Raw genomic sequence first — 17,061 nt, forward strand, 5'->3', positions numbered from 1 at the left:
ACAAAAATACAGTAAAACAAAGTACAGGGCAAGCATGAGTGAGGGGATGTAAGAATGGGGAGAAAAAGGGGGAATGTAAGGCAATCGAATGTGACTGAAGTTAAGAGACTGTGAGGGAGGGAGGTGAAGCCAGCAGCCAATTGGAAGAAGAAGCTATTGAGTAAAGTACTTCTCCTATGTGAGGAGTATATTCCTGTCGAATTTCAACTTTCTATCATTTGCCATTTGGGCTGCAGAGCTGTGTTTAAAAAAACAAAACAAAACCACCAAAGCCAAAGATTATTATTATTTTTTTTTGCTATGGGGAAAATGTACTTTCTCTCACTCGGCTCCTACTCAGAAATGGCTGAAACATTTGAATTTTGCTCAGATTTTACAAAAGTGTTTACTTTTGGCAAGGAAAATTTCAGCATGAAAGGTAAGGCTTGGTCTAACTAACCCCCCAAATCGAACTAAGGTATGCAACTTCAGCTACGTGAATAACGTAGCTGAAGTTCGAAGTACCTTAGTTCGATCTTACCTCGGTCCACACGCGGCAGGCAGGCTCCCCCGTCGACTCCGCGGTACTCCTCTCGCTGAGCTGGAGTACCGCAGTCGACGGCGAGCACTTCCGGGTTCGACTTATCGCGTCCAGACAAGACGCGATAAGTCGAACCCAGAAGTTCGATTGCCAGCCGCCAAGCTAGCGGCTGGGTATAGACGTACCCTAAGTTAAAGTCATTTAAGAGGAGTTAGAAAGGCAACACATGCAACTTTAACTATAATGGTTGCTCCCAATTGTGCTATATTATTAATATTTTATAAGGTGCACTGGTGCTAAGAAACACCACAATACCTTGATAATTTCCCATGACAGATGCAAAATAATGACAAGTTTTTGGCCTGCCTGGCATAAAAATGATATCAGTCTATTGACTGAATTTCATTTTGTATTGAATTTATATTTTGTAATCTACATATAGTGAAAAATCAAATATATTGCAGCATGACGTATGGACACAAACAGCATCCTATGAGGAAGAGAAGTTCTATAAAAAGTAAGTAAGTGACTGTGTTTCTCTTTTCTACTGATATTGTGTGACCTCATGGTCTCCTCATTGGTGGGTTAGCACAGCAGTCAGAGTCGCTGGAATGATGACATTGGCACAGGGACATGTGAAGAGAAGTTCAAATGAGTCCAGTGGAATTTAGCCTAGGTCCATAAAAGCCCCCCCCCCTTTTTTAACTTCTTGTTATTTTCTTCTGTCCTGAGGCCTTCTCCTTGTCTGTTTACTGCCCCAAATGGAATGGTCAGGGGACCCTTTCCAGACCTCAAATAGTGTGTTTGGAACACAAATTAATGCTTTGTAGATTTCATTGATACCCTCCCCTGTGTTGGTGCGGCTATTATGGAGGTTATTTTAGAGAAGCTGAAAAAATATGGTTTAGATATTGATTGCAGGGGACAAATCTGTGACAACAGAGCTAACATGGCTGCAGCAAACAAAGGTGTTCAAAATCAAATGCAGCAGGTAAATCAGTATGCATCTTTCATCCCATGTGCTGCCCACTCACTCAGTCTTGTTGGAGAAGCTGCTGTAATGGTTGTTTCACAATTTGGTCCATTGTTTGGAATTGTTTAAAAAAAATATACCCTGTTTTCCACTTCTACTAGTGGTTGGGATGTGTTAAAAAAGCACATTAGCATTACATTAAAATGCCAAAGCATGACAGGATGGTCAGCAAGGGATAGAGTCAATCTGTCCGCTATGAAATCAGGTTGAGGATGTTCTTGTTCCTTTATATGAGATCAAGGCTTCATGGAGTCTTATGCCAGAACTTAAGTTGGAAGCTGGTAACTTGCAAACAAAACATTTCAAAGATTTTGTTTCTTGTTTTGGCCGGGATGTGGTATGTTATCAAAAATTAACATTGCGAGCAAACAAATTGCAGAGTCCTGATCTTGACATTCAGATAGATCACAGTTTATCTGGTGGCCTTTAAGATACTTTATCAGAATTATGGTCTTGTTTTGTTGCATGTAAGGAAGCTGCTGCTTCACAGACTGAAATGTTAGGAATATCCATGCAGTTCAGAGAGAAACTGTCTTGAAGGAGGAAAGTAATGCCACCTGAACTTGGAAATGATGAGAAGCCCCCAGATCCCCAAAAAGTTTTTGAAGATGAGGTTTTCAACCCCGTCTCAGACATCATATTAACACAATTGGACAATAAGATGCATAAGTACAAAGGAGTTGGAAAATGGTTTGCTGTTTTGAGGGGTGAGAAACTGAAAAGTCTCAGCAGTGAAGACCTAAAGAGACGCACCTGGAACTTAACAAGCCTCTACCCTGAGGATTTAAACTCTGAGAGGATTGCAAATGAGACTGAGCTCTTTGCAAGTTTTTGTAAGGGAATCTTTAAGGATGACTCGGAAATGAAGGTCCATTGTTTTCATTAGCTACATTCACAAAAGGTCTTTAGATGCGAGTTTTCCTAAGCCAGAAACAGTCCTATGGATTTTTTGCTGTTTTGCTGTAAATTGCCTAAATCCTTTTGAACATCAGAAAAGGGTCTGATTCAGTTTCAGATTTAGAAGGAGGTTGAGGCCATTTCTTTGATTCAGAAACCAGTGTCATTAAATATTCTCCTCATATATATAAATATATATATAAATATAATATATAGAACTATAAATATACATGGTGACATCCAAATCTAGAATATAACAAGGTCCCTACTCTGAAGAGTTTATCATCACTAAAATACATACATCACAGAGTTGTAGATTACCTACCCAAAATGTGATGGCCAAATTCTGCTCTCACATCTGTTCAACCTCACTGAAATCAATAAAAAGAACAGGAGTACTTGTGGCACCTTAGAGACTAACAAGTACTCCTGTTCTTTTTGCGGATACAGACTAACACGGCTGCTACTCTGAAAACTGAAATCAATGTGTTTAACGTAGATCAGAATTTGTCCCAACAATTTGTATGTGTTTTTCCCCGTCATTGGATTAAAACAGTTAAACATATATATGTGTATGAAAGTTTTACATAATATGGAAAAGAAAATAAGTATATATATTTTATTACAAATGTTGTTGAACTCTAAATCAAATTTTAGCCTCCCCCACCCCAAACACTTTGGGAATCTGTTTCTCTCTCAACAAAGATGCAACAGTGCATTTATAGTACAGTACAACCCCAGCTAAATGGATGCCAGTTATGTCCCCTGGGTTGTCCTGTCAATCCTTTGACTACTCTAATCCTGCCTACACCTTCATTGCCAGGGCTGGAGGAGCCATCAAGCTTCTGAAACATTATTTTGGAGGAGAGGAGATATGGAGCAGCTCAGAAGGGCTAAGCTCTACAAAAGCTGATTTTGTATTACACTTTGTCCTCTCCATCAGGGAGTGGGCTAGCAAGCACTGAAGTCCGAGTTTAGGGTTGTAGGACCCTGAATGCAGTGTATATTATGTGGCCTGTTTGCATTCTTGGTTTTATTTGTTAGTAAAATACCTATTAAGGCTTGTGTACCTGGGGACACTCAGGAAAAGTTAATCAAAATTAACTAAAGATGAGATTTTAAAGTAGATTAGTTAAATTACATTAAACCCGTGTGTGAGAACTCCCATTTAGGATAACAGTGGTCTGAATTTGTTTAGTTAAATTTCCATTGTTAATTAATTTTCCTGTGTCTCATAGACTCCTAGACAAGCCCTTAAACTAACAATGTGTAAGTTCTAAGGTATTTTCAATACATTTGGTATAAAACAGCTAGAAATATGCCCAACATGTTCAAGTGAGAGTCATCTTAACAAAACCAATCCAGTGTCTCAAAAAGTTACTTCTGATATTTTTGTGTGAATTTTTGAAAGGGTTACTGACAAGAAACCTGTTTTCTAAGTTTTTCATTCTAATTCCTGTTTTTCTTAATAATAGCAATCTTAGTTTTATTTAATTACAGTAAAATGTTTCACTTTCACATTTCGTTTTCATATGTTCTGAGGCAGAAAGAGAAGGGGCAGAAATATTCAAACACAAAGAACATATAATATATATTTAAAATAATTACATACAATATTCAGTTCTCTTTACAGTAATGTGTTTTTTAAACCCACAAAACTTGCAACACCTCTTGCAGATAATGGAAAGGAAATCCAATGTAATTCATCTTTGTATCCGTATGACTTCACAAAATCTTCCACACCATTAAACAAATTCTGCTGATTGTTATGTTGAAAAGGTATTTGTCTACAGATTTTTTTTTGTACAGTGTAACTGGTGCTTTGGGAAGGATTTCAGACCCCCAAACTTAATTTTTCTGCCAGCTAAATCTTCTAAATCAGTGGTTCTACTGGTGACCCCTTTCACATACCAAGCCTCTGAGTGCGACCCCCCCCCCATAAATGTGTTAGTCTGAATCTGTAAAAAGCAACAGAGGGTCCTGTAGTTTTCCTGAGAAAACTACAATGCATTGGTGACCTCCCAGAAAACACCATCCTAGCCACCATGGATGTTGAGGCTCTCTACACAAACATCCCACATACAGATGGAATACAAGCTGTCAGGAACAGTATCCCTGATGATGACACAGCACAACTTATTGCTGAGCTCTGTGACTTTATCCTCACGCACAATTATTTCAAATTTGGTGACAATATATACCTCCAGACCAGTGGCACCGCTATGGGCACCCGCATGGCCCCACAATATGCCAACATTTTTATGGCTGACCTGGAACAACGCTTCCTCAGCTCTCGTCCACTCATGCCCCTTCTCTACCTCCGCTATATTGATGACATCTTCATCATCTGGACCCATGGGAAGGAGACCCTGGAAGAATTCCACCATGCTTTCAACAGCTTCCACCCCACCATCAACCTCAGCCTGGACCAATCTACACGGGAGGTCCACTTCCTGGACACCACCGTACAAATAAGCGATGGCCACATTAACACCACCCTATACCGAAAACCCACCGACCACTACGCCTACCTTCATGCCTCCAGCTTCCACCCCGGTCACACCACACGATCCATCGTCTACAGCCAAGCACTGAGGTACAATCGCATCTGCTCCAACCCCTCAGACAGAGACCAACACCTACAAGATCTTCACCAAGCATTCTCAAAACTACGATACCCACACAAGGAAATAAAGAAACAAATCAACAGAGCCAGACGTGTACCCAGAAGCCTCCTGCTACAAGACAGGCCCAGAAGAGAAACCAACAGAACTCCACTGGCCATCACCTACAGTCCTCAGCTTAAACCTCTCCAATGCATCATCAGTGATCTACAACCCATCCTGGACAATGATCCCTCACTTTCACAGACCTTGGGAGGCAGGCCAGTCCTCGCCCACAGACAACCTGCCAACCTTAAGCATATTCTCACCAGCAACCACGCACCGCACCATAACAACTCTAACTCAGGAACCAACCCATGCAACAAACCTCGATGCCAACTCTGCCCACATATCTACACCAGCAACACCATCACTGGACCTAACCAGATCAGCTACAACATCACCGGCTCATTCACCTGCACGTCCACCAATGTTATATATGCCATCATATGCCAGCAATGCCCCTCTGCTATGTACATTGGCCAAACTGGACAGTCACTACGCAAGAGGATAAATGGACACAAGTCAGATATCAGGAATGGCAATATACAAAAACCTGTAGGAGAACACTTCAACCTCCCTGGCCACACAATAGCAGATGTAAAAAGCACATCTTACAGCAAAAAAACTTCAGGACCAGACTCCAAAGAGAAACTGCTGAGCTCCAGTTCATTTGCAAATTTGACACCATCAGATCAGGATTAAACAAAGACTGTGAATGGCTATCCAACTACAGAAACAGTTTCTCCTCCCTTGGTGTTCACACCTCAACTGCTAGCAGAGCACCTCACCCTCCCTGATTGAACTAACCTCGTTATCTCCACACTGATATATACCTGCCTCTGGAGATTTCCATTACTTGCATCTGAAGAAGTGAGGTTCTTACCCACGAAAGCTTATGCTCCCAGTACTTCTGTTAGTCTCAAAGGTGCCACAGGACCTTCTGTTACTTTTTAATATATTTAACACCATTATAATGCTGGAGGCAAAGTGGGGTTTGGGGTGGAGGCTGACAGCTCATGACCCCCCATGTAATAACCTCGCGACCCCACAGGGTCCTAACCCCCAGTCAGGGCCGGCTCCAGGCACCATCTTAACAAGCAGGTGCTTGGGGCAGCCAAGGGAGAGGGGCGGCACCTGTGGCAATTCAGGGCTCCCTCTAGGAGTGAAGGACCTGCCGCTGAACTGCCGCTGCCGATCGCAGCTTTTTTTCTTTCTTTCAATTGCTGCCGCCGATGGCAGGTTTTTTTTGCTTGGGGCGGCAGAAATGCTGGAGCCGGCCCTGGCCCCAGTTTGAGAACCCCTGTTCTAAATAGTCTAGTGTGCTAGTCTGAGACTCCAGAGACCCAGCTTCAATTTGTTATTCTGCCACAGACTTCATATGTGACCTTGGGCAAGTTACTTATTCTATCTATACCTCAGTTCCCCATCTATAAAATTGGAATAATAGTCTGACCTTCCTCACAGTGTGTTGATTAAAAAATTGGGAGGTGTTCAGATACTACAGTAATGGGAACCACTTTGAATGGAACTGGCAGAGACAGGATGAGTTAAAAATGGGACAAGTGATTCAACAAATACAATCCATTTGTATTAATTTGTCTGTACAGCTTGCAAGGGGTTGTTGGTGTTTTTTGTTTTAGTAAAGATAGGGAAAGAGAAGGAGTAATCAGTAATGGAGTGGATATCAGCTGTTGAACACTGAACAGGAGTGAGTTTTGAGGGTAGTTTGATATACTGCAAGAGGGAGGTAATTTCAGGTGCAGGGTGGGGGATATTTCATTAACAAATAATGAAACTCAATGCATGTTAAATTGAACACGTGGAACTTTATTAAAGCCTGTGCATTCTCTGTCCTTGTGAGTGATTTGCTTCCAGCCTAATTCCCCATGCTCGCTGTTTTTCTAGTATCCCCTCATTAACAGTCCCTCCAAGGAACTTGGGCCTGTGACTCCAGTTCTACTGATCATGATGCAGAGGAGAAAGAGACTAAGTACAAACAAGGCAAGAAGATTGGGCAAAATCTAGAACAAGAGGTAAAGCAGAAGGAAATTAAAGCAGTGATGCAGACAGTCAAAGTAATGTGAGTTTGCAATTTAAATAAGAGTAAAGAAAGATGTGTGGTTTTAGGAGACAATTTATATCTTGACTATCTACCAGTCTTCGGGGTCAGATTATCCAACATGGGGTAGTGTCTTGACAGAGTACTCTATAGTATTATATCTGTCAGGCATTTAATAGTATAGGATTTCAACATATACCTTGACATATGAAATATCTATATTTTTGTCAGTTTTACTTTTCTAATGTACAATAAGCAGATACATGGGAATAAAAGTGAACATAAGGTGAACAGGAAATGAAATCTAGAGTAGTGTATGGAAATGATGCTAATGTAAAGTAAAATCCTTAGCGCAGCATGTTTATTATGGAACTGGGCCTTGCCCGACTTTCCATAGGCAGCCAAAATCCACATCTGCCTATGGACTACAGCAGCAGGTTCTGATGTGGTACAGCTTTAGTGTACTGAGGATCCTTGGATGAGTCATGCTGGAAAGAGCATGGGAAATGCATCACTTGGCAGGATGGAGCCTCAAGAAATAGAAGTAACTATAGATTTTTAACCATGATTGTGAGATTTTTGCCACTTGCCTTTGAAGGGGTCAGCATATGGAGTGTATAGAAATATAACACCACAATAGCCAGCCCACAAAGTTGGATATTTGTGGTGATGTACAATTATTTGGGCTAATTGTATTTTTTGCTCCCCCCTCTTTCTTTTCTGTGCAAAATACAGTTCATCAGTACGGGTTTTATTTTTTTAAACTAATATGAAACGAAAGGCGATTCGTATCCAAGTCCCATATTACAACAACAAACTTTCCCTTTCTCCATCCCTCACTCCCCCTAAGTTGAAGGTCATTAGATAAATAGTTCTGATTTTGGCCCAGCCCTAATTTTTAAAGTAAAAATCTTGTTAGCTCACAGGTGGCTAACTGAGACTCCAGTCCAGCAGTCTGATCCACGCAGGCAGATCTTGACAGTCTGTCTCCCACCCCCCAAAAGAGTGAAGCATGTATTCATGAATGCACAATACGCACATGGAGTGAAATTTTAAAAATGAAAATATTTTGGAATTATCTGAGTGCAAAAATATCTTAACAATATATTTAAAACCAAAAACATTTTCTTGGTCTGATAACTCAAATAGTTGAAAAGATATACTACCAACTTCCCCACACACGCACAAAAAATATCACCTATGGGCTGAACAAGCACAACAAATTTCATCCCAAAAGGTAATTTTTTTAAAGAAAATTGAAAGCCTCTGAAAATAGGGGCTTAGAGTGGAATGGCCATCTCGACCTTAACTACAGTATATAGCATCACTGCTGCAACACCGTAATAAAAAGGAAAGCACAGAGGATATTTGTTAGATTACTTTTACCACGGTTGACAGTAATACCATGATTGCTTTTCACAGGACTCTGTAAGCAGAAAAGTAATGTTTATAACTTGACTCTTTATAATGGGGTTTCAAACTGAATTTTATCACAGATGTTGTGTAGGAAAATCATGTCATTGACATTCCAGAAGTAAGGAAATTTTGCTTTTAGCTTACAACTGTATTTAATTTCTTTTCTAAGTCATACAACAGAAGGTGAAGCCATTTCTCCTTTATGGGGAACTGTTTCTGTACATCCCCCACTGTAGGAATCTCAGGCTGTGCCTTGGGAGTCCCAGAACAATTGCATACAAATAACTCTTAGGGGGAATGAACATCTCAGTTGAAGGATCTGAATGTTCTGACAGGTTATAAAAGATCCATCCCCCTCACGGGTTATAAAAAAATCCATACGCCCCGTTTCCTCTCTTTCCTTCTATCAGCTGTAGTTTGCAGAAACATGTATTTTTTCATTTTATATGATATTTCTGAATAATCTCTTGAAATATGTTCTTACAGAATTTAGTGCGGAGGGTAGATTAGTAATTTCTTGTTGGGTCAGTGGGTCATTTAAGATGGCTAACCTGGAGAAGAGATCTTGATACAAGGATGTGCCATATGGTACGTCCTTATATTCCAGCCAACACACCTACTTGCTCCACCTGATTCGGCAAAGGCCATTCTACTCAGGCCTGTTCAATTTCTGCCACGTTCATCTGCGGAGTTCTCTCAGAGCAGGAGAGGAGGTTGCAGATGAATTCTCTCTGAGCAGTCTGATTCAGCATTGATGATAATTCTGCTCCACAGGTCTCAGTGCCAAGAATGATGATACTTAAGAATCTTTGATGCCGTTAAGTTTAGTCTTGAAGAATAAAAAGCATTCCTTATTAGAGAGGTCTGAGGAAGAACTGCACCAAATGCACTCATTTAAAGGCCAGGTGCATGAAATTTCTTGTGCCAACATACAAAAGAGGTAATTGATCCTGATGTGCCTCAGGGCCTGATGAACCACTCAGACTAGGGTAGGTCCTCAATTTTTGGGGGGCTCAGATCCTGAGTCATAAAGTCAGTGATTTATTTCCCCTGACATTATTATTTCCCCTGATTATTTTATTCCCTTTTGTGACACCTAGGAGGCTCCCAGAACATCCAGAAGTAGCACTGAGGCAAGGTTCAGGACAAATCTGAACAAAATAACTTTCCTTTAGATAGAATTCCCAAGCTACTGTGCAGATTTCTCTCAACAGGAGCTTGTCATTAAGAATGTATTTAGTAGGCTGAGACATATGGAAGCCATAATACATAAAGTCCCCAATGCCAAATTGTGTGTGACGCACTATTGGTCTGTTTTCATTCCCAAATGTTTCCTTCTGTGATTGAGAATTAAAGGGTTTATAATGCCTCACAGTATGTTGACAGTGGTGTATATCAATGTTTAATCTGTCTACATTGTATCCTTTTATCAAGTGATATTTCTAACAACTGATGACTTTGTGGAGGGCTGGGAACACAATACCTGGATCAGTAAAAACTTCAGAGAAATGTTCACCTTACTTACAATAGTTCAGTAGTTTAGAATGCATTATGGTAATCTCACATACTTTTGTATTCTGAGAGACAAAAACTGGTAAAATGGAGTTAAGATTGGGAATATGTATTAGTGATTTGAGGGTAAAAGACATTATAGGGATGTTGTAGTGATCCTGGACCCAAGTGTTTTAAACCCAGGAAATTCAATAAAGGCTACAGTTAAAAGGAATCCACAAAGGTTAAAGTGTGGAGACACAGTTAAACCCAAACAATGTTAACCTTGCCCTGTTAAGTATCAGGGGGTAGCCGTGTTAGTCTTTATCTACAAAAACAACAAGGAGTCTGGTGGCACCTTAAAGACTAACAGATTTATTTGGGCATAAGCTTTCGTTGGTAAAAACCTCACATCCGAAGAAGTGAGGTTTTTAACCACGAAAGCTTATGCCCAAATAAATCTGTTAATCTTTAAGGTGCTACCAGACTCCTTGTTGTTCTTGCCCTGTTGTGATGCTGTAAAATAACCATATGATTAAGATGAAGGCACTTTTGTATTTGTGGTCCTTGAACAGATAAAAACTGATTTTTAAACATGTCAGATTTTTCCCCTCATGGCATCATGCGGGGAGCCAGTGAGGGGGCAGAGTTATGCTTGTCCAGTGCCTTAATTGGATGTTTCTTGACTGCAAGCTGCTATATTAATTAAATGGGATCAGGTCAAGGCTTCCAAAACCACATCATATTGACAGATCCTGACCTTGATAAATATTTTTAGTTGGTCTAAGCAGGCTGCTCAAAAGGAGATATTACAAATATGGAACTTCAGTCTATCATGAGCTAAGAACCTTATTGTTGACATAGGGAACGGCCATCTGCTACCTTGAACAACAATCTTTACCCTTCATTTTTTAAAGAAGAGTCGTGTGGTCAAGTAGTTATAGCAGGTGACTGGGAGGAGTTTTATTTACAGCTCTCTCGCTGGCTTATCGTGTGACCCTGAACAAGTTACTCAACCTCTGCCTGCCTGTTTAAGCTCTTTAAAGTGATATAATATGTGACTATTTCACAGTGATGTTGTGAGATTTAAATATTTGTGAAGGATTTTAGGACCCTCTGATATGCATTTAAATAAAGGTATTTTAGATATTATTCCTCAGATGTGGAAAATGAATTATGCAGACAGCAATAGTGTATAAAGCTGGCCAAAACTTGGAATTTCCAGTGCCAGGAAAATTTTGACATTTTAAAATTTGTTTTCAGTCCAGTTTGGACCAAAACCAACTATTTTCAAAATTTCCCACAAATAGAAATTTCCTAAAAAGTTTTATTGAGAAAAAAATTCTTTTTGAAATTCAAAAATTTTGCGTCAGAATATTTTTTCCATGGGAATATTTGTCAAAATAGACACATTATCTGAAGTATTTCCAGTTAAATGAAAATAGCATTTTTTTTTGCTGAAAAAATGTTTCAGCTAAAAATTTCAAGCCAGCTGTAGTGTATAGTTGACATCAGCACTGATGTGCAATGTAAACTACTGCCTTCCGCAAACTGATCAACCAGTTTGGTCAGTCATCAAAGGAAGGTTTCAGAGTAGCAGCCGTGTTAGTCTGTATTTGCAAAAAGAACAGGAGTACTTGTGGCACCTTAGAGACTAACAAACTTATTTGAGCACGAAAGCTTATGCTCAAATAAATTTGTTAGTCTCTAAGGTGCCACAAGTACTCCTGTTCTTCTTTCATCAAAGGAACTGGCACCCAGGTGAGAGGAGAGAGTCAGCGTTGTTTCTGAAATTAAACAGTGGGACTCCATACACCTTACTGAGTGAGAATTAACACTTCCTCTAACAATGCCAGCTCACGATAGGAGTCAGTGTGGAGAAAATAGCCAGGAAGGGAGGACTGGGATGTTAGAGAAAGTAGAGGTAATAATTTATTTTTGGTGCTGTAAATAAAAATCCCTCCCCAACTAATCAAATACAGAATGGCCACAGGGGCAATAGCAGTTATAAAATGTTTTTGGAGGAAGAGTAAAAATAGCACAATGTGCCATTGTAGGAACTGAAACTAATCTTGAGTAATATTATGCTGCAATTGCCCTCACACTTAGTTCATATTTGTATAACATAGTTTGTTCTCATTTTATAGTTTTTGATATATGTATTCAGAAGGCCATTGCAGTATTCGCTGTGAATTCATCTTGACCAAGGATATTCCTTCTGCCTTTGTGCCAGTGTTTTCTGGCCTCAATGTCTATACAATCTGGACTCCTAGAGTCATAGACTTTAAGACCAGAAGGGACCAGTGTGATCATCTGCTCTGACCTCCTGCACATTGCAGGCTGCAGAACTTCCCCCAGCCACTCTTGCCATAGACTCATAACCTCTGGCTGTGTTACTGACGTCTCCAAATCATTATTTAAAGACTTCGAGTTACAGTGACTCCACCATTTACTCTGGTTTAAACCATTAAGTGAGCCGTGCCTCATGCTGCAGAGCATGGCAAAAAAAAACAAAAAAAAAAAACAGGGTTTCTCCCACTCTGATCTGGGGGAAAATTCCTTCCTGACCCAAATCTGGTGATCAGTTAGACCCTGATCATGATGGCAAAACCCACCAGCCAGATACCTGGGAAATAATTCACCAGTAACTCACAACCCTTCCCATCTAGTGTCAATCTCCAGCCTCTGGGGATATTTGCTACTAGCAGTTGCAGATGGGCCACATGCTATCGTAGGCAATCTCTTCATACCATCTCCTCCATAAATGTGTCAACCTCAACCTTGAAACCAATTAAGTTATTTTGCCCCCACTGCTCCCCTTGGAAGGCTGTTCCAGAACTTCACTCCTCTGATGGTTTGAAACTTTCATATCATTTCAAGCCTAAACTTGTTAATGGCCAGTTTATATCATTTGTTCTTGTACCAACAGTGGCCCTTAACTTAAATAACTCCTCCTCCTCCTCCCTGGTATTTATCCCTCTGGTGTATTTATAGAGACAATCCTATCTCTCTCAGCCTTCATTTTGTTAGGCTAAATAAGCCAAGTTCCTTGAATCTCCTCTTGTTCAAACTGTCGCCCCCCCAAAAAAATGGTTCTTTCAATTACTTGAATGGTAATACAACACCTAGTGCTTCTACACTATACTCTTTCACAATGGGGGTATGTCAGGCTCCCAATGTCGGGTATGTCTACACTTCAATCATAGAGGGTGTGATTGCAGATTGGGGAAACCTACTGCGCTAGCTAATTAAACTAGTTTAATTAGAGCAATGAAGCTGTGGCAGCTCAGGTTTCAGCATGTGCTAGCCATGTGACTAACTACCCAGGGTTCAGAGTGGTCTTGTACAGCCTGTGCTGAACCCGCACTACTGCAGCTTCACTGCTGCAGGACCCAAGCTAGCTAGATCAAAGCTTGCTTGGGTATGTCTACCTGAGTTGCAATCACACCAAGTGGTTACCATGTAGATATGCACTTGGAATGACTGTGAAATTCTGAGCAGGTATGTGCTGTACTCAAGCAACAGAAAGTTCTTCACTCTTACGTTTTCTCTTCTTTGAATGGCTACACCAGGGATTTTCAAACTTCATTGCACCGCGACCCTCTTCTGACAACAAAAATTACTACATGAACACTGGTGTGGGGGCTGAAGCCCAAGGTGGTGGGGCTCAGGCTTCGGCCCTGGGCCCCAGCAAGTCTAATGCCTTCCCTGGCGACCCCATTTAAACGGAATCTCGACCCACTTGGGGTCCGACCCACAGTTTGAGAACTGCTGGACTATACTAATGGTTGATATCTATTGCTATTTTCATGTTTTTAGCGTAAGGAAGTTGGAGCCTGTCTCCTTGTTTGTTTTGTATAAGTTCAGTTTATTTAGAATAAACATTTTCACAGAATCAGATCAGAGGTATAAAAATGCCATACTTCACAGTTCTGTTAGTTCCTCTTACTGTCTTCAGAGCCTGTTTACACTTACAGCACTGCAGTGCTTAGTGAAGACGCTAGTTGCTACTCAAGAGGTGGTAGCCATGTCGACCGGAGAAGCCCTCCTGTTGACATAGTGCTGTCTACACCAGGGGTGAGGTCAGTATATCCATGTTGCTCAGGGTGGCAGTGTAGACCAAGCCTCAGAGTTGCTGGTTTAGCTTTTATTCTATAGTTCTCTCCTTTTTTGAAGACTGCTACAAAGCACTCTTTTATCAAAAGACTTTCAAAGAATCCACAGTTTTAACTTATGACATCACAGTGCTTGAAGTTCTTCATAATTGGAGCTCCATTTTTCTTGTGTAGCATATTATTGGACCTACCATTTGTCATAGTCTCAAAACAATATACATTTTTAATAGACCCTTCACAGATTTCCATGTTATATAATGAAGTGATTTCCTTTTGGGAGATAAATGTTAATAGGATCAGCTGAACATGTGAGAGGTGCTTAGTTGCCTAATTCTAATGTAGTTTATATGCATATTAAACGAATCTATGTAATGGTATCCTAAAGAAAAAAAAACATTTTGTATATGGGCCACTGTGTCAAGTTAGTGCTTCTGTTGAGGGTGTCTTAATAGTCCTAGTGTAACTTGTTTAACTTTGCCCAATTAAGTGACTAATAAATGGCAAATCCTTTTCTAATATAGCTATTCTATATTCTGTACTGCCCAAAGGTGGGATTAGTGCTATTGTATATTATAGAGTCAAAATAGTGACCCACAATTAAATCTGTACAACTGTTTTCAATATACCCTGATTTTGATAGTCTCCTACTTTCATCGCTTTCAGGGCTTGGGAAGCTCCCTTCTGCAAAGAGTTCTTAGTTTAAAGATACTGGGACAATGTGTTGGAGTAATGAGACTTTAAAATTGTGATGGTTTATCACTTTTGAAAAACTATTCTAGGTTTTTTATTCACTCATAACTCAAAAACAACTTCATATAAAAACGTCAGACTTGGTTTATACTCTAATCCTTGTCAGTGTTTGTTTGCATTGTCATAGGTCTGTTGGGCCAAATTTATCCTGGTGTAACCCCACTGAAGGTGATGGAATGATATCAGAAATGAATTCGGATCACTCCTGTATTATTTGAGACTTTGGTTTTCTTTCTGCCTGTTTTCAATTATTATTAATTATGATTATTATTTATTTTGTTTTAGGTTTTTGGCTTGAAAGGGCAACAGAGCTGCTAAATCATTTCACCCACTACCAAAGATGTCTCTGCATCCCTGCTCCGACTGTGCTTTCTTATGTGCAGCCTTTGGCATCAGTGCATTATCAAAGCACAGCAGTCAACTTGGTTCAAATTTCCTTTGAGTGGAAGCATGAATGACAGGTCATCATCTGTTCATTTACAGAAAATGTTCATAATCTATTTAGGTTTAAAGTGCAATTCAGCTCTAAAATGTGATGGGGACAAAAGCACTTTCTTGCCTAGAAAATGTATTCCTTTTGTGAATTCAGAATTATACCGACCTTATTTACCAAAATTATTTCCCACCACATTTTATACCTATTAGGCCTTCAGAACCAACAATAAAGGAAGTGAGTTGGATTTTGTTTTTTGTACATCATTTAACAGACTTGTTTACAAAGTTACAAATAGTTACACCCATGTAAATCCATTGGGGACTCTGTGGTTACATAGCTATAGTGGGGCACAATTTGAAGACAATGGGGTTAGATATGTATAACTGAGGGCCTATGAATCCTTTATTACTGTCGATCCTGTCTGAGGAGGAAAGAATTCCACTTCCCTTTTAGATCCTGGGTTGAGTTTGAAGTGCTGGCACTTTTTTTTTTTTTTAAATACCATCTTTTCAGTGAATAGTTAATGTAGAAACATTTAAGAGACAATAAATGTAGAATTCCCTCTGTGCCATTTTTGCAGTTACATTTTGCAATGGAACTGCAATGAACCATTTCTCATCAAGAATTCTTGACATTGTGTGAGTAGTGGTTGTCTGTATGATCACTTTAAGGTCAGTAGGGCCTCTTCAATTATTCTTACTAGTGGGGCTTAGGTTCTGAACAGGTAATTACACAGCTGGTAATTGCTATGAGTAGCGCTGGCTCTGTATAAGTATTAATAATTGTGACTCCTGAAATATGAGACTCATGGCAGTCACAAACTTTGCAAGTTATCTCAGCAAAGTTTACAGGAAGTTTGTTTCTGCTCACATTGGATACAAACATGTTACCCCCTCTCTTTGAGGTTTTGCAATAGTTACAAACTCCACCAATTAAATTTGTAAGTATCATCAGCTCTCCTATAAAATCCAGGAGTTACTAAGATTACAAGGAAAATCCATTCAGCCATTCAGTTATCTGAGCAGTGGGGAAAGTACATTATTTCTGCTATAATAAAAACTAAAAAAAAAGTCCAGACATAAAACTTAGCTAAGACAGTGTTAAGGTAAAAATATATTGCCCTTTAAAACAATGCTAATAGAATTTTATAGTCTAAAACCACTTCCTTAACTCTAGGGGTTAGCTTCTCAGCTGATATAAAGCAGCAAAGCTCCATTGATTTCAAATGAGGTATACCTATTTACTCCAGGATGATGATCTGGCCTTGGGAATTTGGCAAACTTATATTTGACAAATACCAGCTTTCACTCTGTCCTTGTATACCTGCCTGCTTCTATCAATAGATCAAAGACCTATTACTCTGCCAACTCTATTTAATCTTAGCAGTATACTCTACTGTGCTCTACCAACAGGGCCGGCTCCAGGGTTTTTGCCACTTAAAAAAAAAAAAAAAAAAGCCGCGATCGCGATCTGCGGCGGCAATTCGGCGGGAGGTCCTTCGCTCCAAGTGGGAGTGAGGGACCGTCCGCCGAATTGCCGGACGTGCCGCCCCTCTCCGGAGTGGCCGCCCCAATCACCTGCTTGGCAAGCTGGTGCCTGGAGCTGGCCCTGTCTACCAATATAGGTCACAGACCACCACTGGCATGTTACACAGTGAATCATACATATCACAATATAC

The 17,061-nt window shown here is 40.1% G+C and overlaps 1 long non-coding RNA gene across 1 annotated transcript in view; it reads left to right on the forward strand.

The window, feature by feature from the left end:
* The window catches only part of LOC135983810 (uncharacterized), an 86,062-nt gene extending 70,387 nt beyond the window's left edge, over nucleotides 1-15,675 (forward strand). The window contains exon 3 of the long non-coding RNA XR_010601628.1: nucleotides 15,233-15,675. This is a non-coding gene — a long non-coding RNA (uncharacterized LOC135983810). The remainder of the gene's footprint in view (nucleotides 1-15,232) is intronic.
* Nucleotides 15,676-17,061: the final 1,386 nt, after the last annotated feature.

The sequence above is a fragment of the Chrysemys picta genome, chromosome 1 (assembly GCF_011386835.1).
Source record: "Chrysemys picta bellii isolate R12L10 chromosome 1, ASM1138683v2, whole genome shotgun sequence".
Lineage (NCBI taxonomy): Eukaryota > Metazoa > Chordata > Testudines > Emydidae > Chrysemys > Chrysemys picta.